The sequence below is a fragment of the Alexandromys fortis genome, unplaced genomic scaffold (genome assembly GCF_014885135.2).
Source record: "Alexandromys fortis isolate MF-2015 unplaced genomic scaffold, M_Fortis_MF-2015_v1.1 scaffold_2_26212498_36691700, whole genome shotgun sequence".
Lineage (NCBI taxonomy): Eukaryota > Metazoa > Chordata > Mammalia > Rodentia > Cricetidae > Alexandromys > Alexandromys fortis.
This window is the reverse complement of record NW_026067931.1, coordinates 4,067,275-4,075,025: the sequence shown is the minus strand read 5'-3', so window position 1 is coordinate 4,075,025 and position 7,751 is coordinate 4,067,275.

The window sequence follows — 7,751 nt, the reverse complement described above, 5'->3', positions numbered from 1 at the left end:
GGGGGGCGGTGGCGGGGGGGGGGGGGGGGGGGTAGGGGGGGGGCGGGGGCGGGGAAGAGACAGAAATCTTTAATAAATAAATAAATAAATAAAAAACAAACACTCCTAAATTTACAGAAAAATAGGAACTCCTAGAATGTGTCATGATGAAGAAAAGAACACACTCTCAAGAGTCCTTTCCAGACAGTTTTCTTTCTGAAAAAAAAAAAAAATTAAAAACAGTAACTGGTCTTACACTGTAGCCCAGGCTAGTTTGCTATTTGCTATGTAGCCCAGGCTGGCCGGGGTCAATGGTAGTACTTCTGCTGACCACTGAGTGTGTTGGTTACAGGTGCACCACCACGGAGTCCCTTCCTGACATCAGAGCTATTCTCTCTGTGACCAGTGGTCAGGGCTGAGCTTAGGATGAAACCTGAATTTCGACACGTTTTTTCAAAACTTAACACCTTTGTGTCTCTGATGGAAACGATCTATAACTCTGGGACAAACTACTTCATGATTGTTTTTCCTTTAAATAAAATAACCCGTGGAAAGGAGTTGTATATTGTCGTGTTCAGCCACCTCAACCAGCAAGGAAGACGCAACACCCGGAGCTCTTCTTGCAGCAGTTTTCAGGACTTTATTCACAGCAATCTATCTCCTTCTCCTTCTCTTTTCTCTCTCTCTCTCTCTCTCTCTCTCTCTCTCTCTCTCTCTCTCTCTCTCTCTCTCTCTCTCTCTCTCTCTCTCTCTCTCTCTCTCCCCTCTCTTCCACTCTCTCCCCGGCAAACCTCTCCCAGCCCTTAAAAAGGCACGGGCCACCAACCCCCGAACTGCCAGGTGGGCACTGTCCATAGGTTCATGCATATGCAAGCAGCTGACAATCATTGCGTGATCAGGCCTCAGCCAATATCAGGAGCTGATTATCAGGTGTGGCTCCACACAGCTCTCTACAGTATATAACAGATTAAAAAAAAAAAAAAAAGGACCTGGGGTGGATCTGGGAAGAGTTTGCAGGATGAATGGGGGTGAATTTTGACTGCACAGTCTCCTGGTCCAGGCTTACTTTTTAAATTAAAAAGTAAGATACAAAGCTGGGGGGGGGGGGCACGGAGTAGCACAGAGGGAGAAGTGCCCCTGGGGGAGTCCAGCTGAAGCCCCAGTGCTTTCTCCCACCTGACCCCCACTCTTCTGGGCCTGGAGCCGAGCCCCCTCTTCCTTCACCCCGGCCCCATCCTCCCTGTCCAGGTGCTTGACCCCCAAGAGTGCCCTGCCGCCTGGGATACTACACAGCCACAGCCTCCACCCCATCTGGACCCAGTCCACATGGTCTCCCTGGGTTTCACACATCTGCTTTGACTGCACAGTCTCCTGGTCCAGGCTTACTTTTTAATTTAACTAACTGACCAAATGGTTGATTTATTTTATTTTTTAATTTTAATTATTATCTATTATCTATCTATCTATCTATCTATCTATCTATCTATCTATCTATCTATCTATGCTAAACCATTTCTGACAAACAGCAAAGCACTCTGTGCCTGGATTTGACAGACATCAATCATTAGTGTTTTGTCAAACCTATTTTGGTTATTTTTGTTTGTGGTGAACCTTGCTATGTAGTCCAGGCTGTCCTAAAATTCCTGCCTAGATTTCTTCTGAACCTGAAATTACAGGTGTGTGTGTGTGTGTGTGTGTGTGTGTGTGTGTGAGAGAGAGAGAGAGAGAGAGAGAGAGAGAGAGAGAGAGAGAGAGAGAGAGAGAGAATATGCTCGCCTGCCATGTCTACTCTTTTAAAGCTGTAGAGGAAGAGACAGACATGCGTGGCATCTTTCTTTGCCCTGTCCCCTGAGGTAGATTTCCTGTGAAGTGTTTCTATTTATTTCATGTTTTTGTGAAGGCGAGAAGCTGTGTCTGCAGAGACTGATTGATTGGTTAGAGCTGCAGTACTGTGGAGAGATTGGAATGCTGAGAATCCAGGGGCTAATTTCCTCATCTTGGGCTAGTTCTCACCCTCCTGAGCAACCTTTCCTTGCCCACCTCTTTGTCTAAAATAGCACCTTATGATTAAGAGGTAAAATCTTTGGGGGTCTATTAACATTGTAGACATCTAAAGTACACTAAGTCAAAAACTAAGAAGGTATTTTAAACTTGCCTTGATTTATGATGTTATCTGTTCTGTTGTTAATCTATAACAACTTCATGGACCATGTTGCTTTCATGTTGGAACATGAAGTTTGGGGTAACCTAAATCTGAGTTTCTGGGCCATAATCACTTAAAAATGACCCCAGAAGAAAGTCTCTTATTCCCTTTCAGATGACAGCTGTGTTTTTTGAGTTGACACTGTCCTATCCCAGAACAGTCCCTGTATCTAGTGCTGTCTGAGATATTTGCTAAGTGAGTCTGCTGTTTTGTTTACTAGTGTATACATAGTGTACAAAGCTTCAGCTTCCTGGCTATTATGAAATTCCTCTTCCAAAGCTTCAGCTTCCTGGCTATTATGAAATTCCTCTTCCACGAGTCTCTATTCCTCCCAGGACTGTTTGAGCCTTCTGACTCCTTCACAACCTAGCCAGGGCTTGGGGTGAAGGTGGACTCCTTGTCCTGCTTTGAATCTACTGTTAGAGATGACCCTCTTTTCTGAATCTTTTCATTCCCTTTTCTGGATCTTTGTTCATTTTCTCTTTAGTGTTTGCTTCATCCTGTTTATTTGTAAGGCACCTCTAACATTCTGGAAAGAGAGGCTTTGTTGGCTGTGCTGATATCTTAGGCGTACTTGGTGAAGCAAAGTTGATGCTCATCTTTCCACAGAACCAAATGGGCTAGTTAATTTTTCATACAAGTCTCCTGTTTTCCAACTCAAAGCATGGTTTTTGTCTGGTTAGTTGTGGGGCCTGGGATCTCCCAAGGTAGCCTAGACTGGTCATGGTCCTCCTGTCTCAGACTCCTGAGTGCTGGCATCACAATTCCCACCACATGGAAATTATTGTTTTCTTTTCCTGTTTTTATTGTTACCCTTTTGGCTTTAAATTTAGCCACTGCCACTATATACTATGTTCTCTGCTTGGGCTGCCAACAGTTCTTTCCTACAAACGTCTTCACAGAGAGAGCCAGCCCTCCTGAGTAAGGTGGACTACAGACAAAGTTGTCATTCTATAGATGTAAGTTTGCAACTACCTCTTGGTCTAGGAAATCTGACGCAATTTTTAGTAAGTTAAAATAGCCGGCAGAGAAGAGAGCCAATTGCTACTGATTAAGGATGCTGAGAATTGAGTCCTTTCTCTTTGGAAGAAGAAAAAGAAGAGGAGGAGGGGGAAGAAGAGGAAGAAATAAGACAAAGAAGTTGAGCATAGACACTTTTTAGACACTTTTTTGAATAGTGGGATCTGAGCGTCTCTGTGCCTAGACTTCCCCTGCCTGCATTTTGCATGCACTTCTTGTTGTGATGAAATTCTGGGGGCTTTGCTTATGGATGTCTAGAAAGGCTGGTGTGCCTCCTGTGTTAGCTCCTCGGAGAGAAAGGAGATATCAGTGATAGCAGGGGTTTCCTGGGGCTTTGGCACCCAAGTTTGAAGTATATCCTGGGCAGAGCAGAAGATCTCAACCTGTCTACACCACTTTCTTCCAGATTTCCTTGATATTTCTATCTTCTTCTGGGCCCCTAACAAATCAGCTCAGTCCACGACCACTGCCTGTGAGTCCTCATATATCTTTCCCTGGGGCGACTCCCTAGAAAGTGAGTGACCAGCTACAGATTCCAAGTCTGTTAATCAAAGAATAGGCCCTCTCTGCTACTTTTCTGGGACATCTTAAGGAAGATTGTGGTGTAGATCCATTTTATCCAGCGACCCCGTGAACTGAGAACAAGCTATTCTTTCTCCTTTCCCTGGTTACAGGGACTCCTCACCCCATCCCACCCCACCCCAGGAAGCTTTAGGTGTGACCCAAGGGAGGAGCAGGGGTATAACAAGGTGAAGAGGCATGGATGTCTGAGCAGCCATTCTGAGGGCAGCTGTGCCTTTGAACCTTCTTGAATCTAATCTCGAATGTGCCTGTTCTACTTGACAGTGACATTCAGCTCCTACCCTGAGGTCTCACTGATTCTGACACTGCCCAGCTGAGGCTACACTGACAGCTTCCTTCAGGGCTAGGAGCAGCCTGTTACCAGCTGGCTTTGATAGCCTCTGATTCTCTCAGAGAAAATTTCCATCCCTCCCAGCAGCTTTCTTCCTGGTGGCAAGAGCCTGAGGCGACTGGGCACTTTTAGCTGTTAGTTATATAGATAGTTCAAGGCCAGCCCAAGATACATAAAACCACGCTTTAAAAGGCTGATTTTTTTTAAAGAAAGTACTTGAAAATGAATATAATTAATATATTTAAAATATTTAATCAGATATTAAAGATGACAAAGAAAACCATCAATTAGGATTTTGTCTTGTAGTAACTAGAATGGTGTGGCAGATGCTCTCCATGTTCAGTTTAGCTGGACTTAGAGTCACGTAGGAGACACACCTCTGGGCATATCTATGAGAGTGTTTCCAGAAATGGTTGACTGAGGAGGGACCATCCATCTAGAATGTGGGCAGCATCATTGCGGTAGCTGGGGCACTAAACTGAAGAGAAAGGATCAAGAAGAACATGAGCTGAATGAAGATCAGTATTCTCTTCTCTCTCTGCCCAAATTCTGATTGAACATCTTAATTATATTCATCTTATTCATCTCACGTACTTTCTTCTCCTTCTTCTTGGCAAGTTCTCACGTATCTCAGGCTGGTCCTGCACGCCCTACATAGCTGACCTTGAACTTCTGCTCCTCCTCCACGTCCCAAGGGCCTGGGTTATAGAAGTGGGCCACATACTAGGCTTACATAGTAGTGCTGGGGATCAAACCCAAGCTTTGTGTGCACTGGGCAAGCGCTCTGCCAACTGAGCCGCATCCTCAGCCCAGCTTCATTCCCTTCGCGGAGTGAATATTTTACTGTGAACTTGGCTGCTGTTGGGTTTATTCAGCAGAAGCTAAGGCTTGTTCTACAGAAACCCTAGGACTCTTCCCTGATTGGATGGGGTTTTGCTCGTTCTGGTGTCAGATGGGTTTTTGCTCATCCTGGTGTCAGACTACTATTACAAATTGTGTGGTCACACATAAAGGCCCAGGCATAGGTTTCTGCCCACTCACAAAACATTTATGCCTTTGTACTGGTGCCCAGGATGATCCTCAGGGGTGCCAGTGTTGCTGGGTAAGGTGCGACTTCACAGGTAGCAGAAAGTTAACGCTCTGACACCATGCCCACTGTCTCAACTGGCAGAGGCCTTGATTCTCCTTTTCCTGCAAAGGCATTAAAGTATTAGCCTTGTATTCTGAAGGCTCGTGTGAGGAACCGTGGGCTGTGATGCTCCTGCCTCCAATCAACCAGTCCTTGCAACCTCTCCCAGACCTGGGAAATTTCCAGTCTTTAGTGAGAGGTCATGGATGTATGATGACCAAAAGTCAGTTTGTTTTGTCTTCCAGCATTTCTAGCTTCTTTTAGCAAGAATGTGTCAGCAGCATCTACCATATCTAGTGAAAATTGTATCAATTTACTTTGTAAAAAAGCATGCTGGTGACTGTTATATGTTTATAGATAAGTTTAAGACAATGCTTGACGTTAAAGCCACAAATGCAGCCTCGTTTCTGTCTAAGCTTAGGGAAGGGTTTCCATTACGCTGCACTCAATATGTGAGCCCTGCAGCTCTCTTTAGGGCAGAAGAAGATACTGTTCCTAATGGAAACAGCTGGTGTTTACATATTCTGTACTCCTAAAGGTCACGGGATCACTAATGTGACGTTATCTTACTAGAAGTGACTGTTCAAGCTCTGGGCAATATTGTGCTGAGATATCGCCTGGCGATAAGGGAAAGCTTGGAAATCACAGCATGCAGAAAGTGAACATATAAGTAAGAGTAGCTGAAAATTTCCAGAAAATGTTGTTGGGGAGAAAGGAAGGAAACAGGTGCATAAGAGATGACTCCTGGTCCCGTGTAAGCACTTGGCTCTTCCTTAGGCCCTAAAGAGTGATGGATCTGACACCTACGTAACAGATCACAGTGGTTCGGCCGCCCTTGCAGCATGACAGAGGTCTCACAGATACGCACGTTTCGTTGTTGTTATTGTTTCTGCCAGAGATATTTTCAGTGAGGAAGGCAAGTGAAGGCATATTTTCACCCATCTGCTGGAAGACATGCCTCCAACTGCCATCCTTTCCAAACCGTTTCCTGTACACAGCATAATTACAGGGCACGTGAGGTGAGGCTGGACCACAATACGCCTGGAGGGGTCAGAGAGACAGGGGAAGGAGGTGATGCTTGAGAACGGGGAGAAAACAGCAAGCCTGTCGTGCAAAGACAGGCAGGGAGAAGAGCCCTAGCCGGAGTGGTCACGTGCAAAGCAGAAGGCGAGACAGGCACCCGGAAGCAGTGTATCTGATTTTCATTTTTAAAATCTCTGATGTGTAGTTTTAGGGTTGAGAAGGTTATGCGCCCTGGACCCCTCCCTCTAAATTTCTTACACTTAATTCCCAAGAAGCTGGTATTTCTCTACCATTGTGGAAGAGGCATAGTAAGGACAGAACTTGAACATGTCCAGAAATAAACGTAGCAGTTTAGCGCCCCAAGTCCCCATGAGTAAGATACCAATATCTGCACCACATATGTCAACAAACATTTTTTTTTTTTTGTCAAGGACAAAAAATCATGACATTGCCGACATTCTCTATTATGGGCATTATTGATTACAGGTGAAATACAGAGGGTTTATCTGAAAGCTGCGTGTTTTGTTTTGTCTTATATATGCCATGTAGATCATGAGTTAATATGTTCCAAATTTTGCAAAAGCAAGCAAACAAACAAATAAACCTGTCCAGCAAGCAATGCAATCGAATCTATACACCAAATTGCCCATATTATCTTTTTTGATTGCTTTAGTATGTATTTTCCTTTTCAGATTGGGTTGGCTCAAACGGCTTGGTGCTTTTCTTTCATTCTTTTGTTTATTTGTAAGCTCTTCTCTATATTTCTACTTACTACATTCCTGGATTCCTAGTTTTCCATGACTCAGTTATTCCCCTCTTCTTTTTGGACAATTTGCCTACATTTCACCTTTCTTCTGTCAAGCAGCTTTCCCTCGCTGGGACAAAAGGACCACAATAATTAACATTTGAAAAAAGCAAGATGCATTTGGGCTCAAGACTTTAGAAGTCTGTGGTCATGTGGTCCCCTTGTTTCTGAGCCCCTGACGAGAGGTCGTGGTGGATGTGGTGGTTTGAATGAAAATGGCCCCTATAGATCCATAGGGGATGGCACTATTGGAAGGTGTGGCCTTGTTGGAGGAAGTGTGTTTCTGGGGACCAGCTTTGAGGTCTCAGAAGCTCAGGTTAGGCCCACTGTCTTACTCTCCTGCTGTCTGCCAATCCGGATGTAGAACTCTCAGCTACTTCTCCAGCACCACGCCTGCCTACATGATGAGCCTCCATATTTCCCACCATGGTGACGATGGACTAAACCTCTGAACTGTAAGCAATCCCCAACTAACTGCTTTCCTTTATAAGAGTTGTTGTGGTCATGGTGTCTCCTTGCAGCAATAAAATCCTAAGATAGTGGAAAAAGATAATATTCAGCATCAGTTACCTCAAGGTGGCCAGGAAGCTCTTGAGTCAATGAGCGTCCGTCTCTGCGTCAATGAGTTCCTAAAGCGGCTGCCTCTGCACCTGCTGCATCAGTGACCACGCCCTCATAC